The following is a 591-nucleotide window of genomic DNA, read 5'->3' as shown; positions in this document are numbered from 1 at the left end:
AACGTATTATATATAAGTATTCTTATTTAAAAACAATACTATGATATAATAATATTGATATGATATATGTTTAATTCACCACAATATACTGACTATAAATGTCACGGTGTGTTGTGTATTGCCATGTGATTATACCTAGATTATTCAGAGCCATGTCCACTCCTCGTGTATGTAATATGCTGCGTGTGTATGTACGCATGTGTTTCACACGTTATATAATTAAATCTCTGTAATGTTATTATACACACACACACCCCCATATATGAATGTATGTATGTATGTATAAAATATAACGGCAAAATAAACATAGATAGATAGATATGTATGTATATGTGTGTGTGTGTGTATATATAAAATATAATAGGGCCGTCCCACCTCGCAAAGGCTGCGATTCCGCCTGGCCCATATATGGACATTAGGGGCCATAGATACTCTCTCTCTGGTTGTAATATATATTATGAAATATTATTTATAGGATATATAATCTGTAATATAGCACATACGTTTACACGGAAATAGATTATATCGTATTATATATTAGAAATAACTGTATATCATTAAGGTAAATATACGGTATAATATAACATTATA

The sequence above is a fragment of the Gavialis gangeticus genome, unplaced genomic scaffold (genome assembly GCF_001723915.1).
Source record: "Gavialis gangeticus isolate Ggan-Ray unplaced genomic scaffold, GavGan_comp1, whole genome shotgun sequence".
In the NCBI taxonomy this organism is placed as follows: Eukaryota; Metazoa; Chordata; order Crocodylia; family Gavialidae; genus Gavialis; species Gavialis gangeticus.
Note: the sequence above shows the minus strand (reverse complement) of the source record.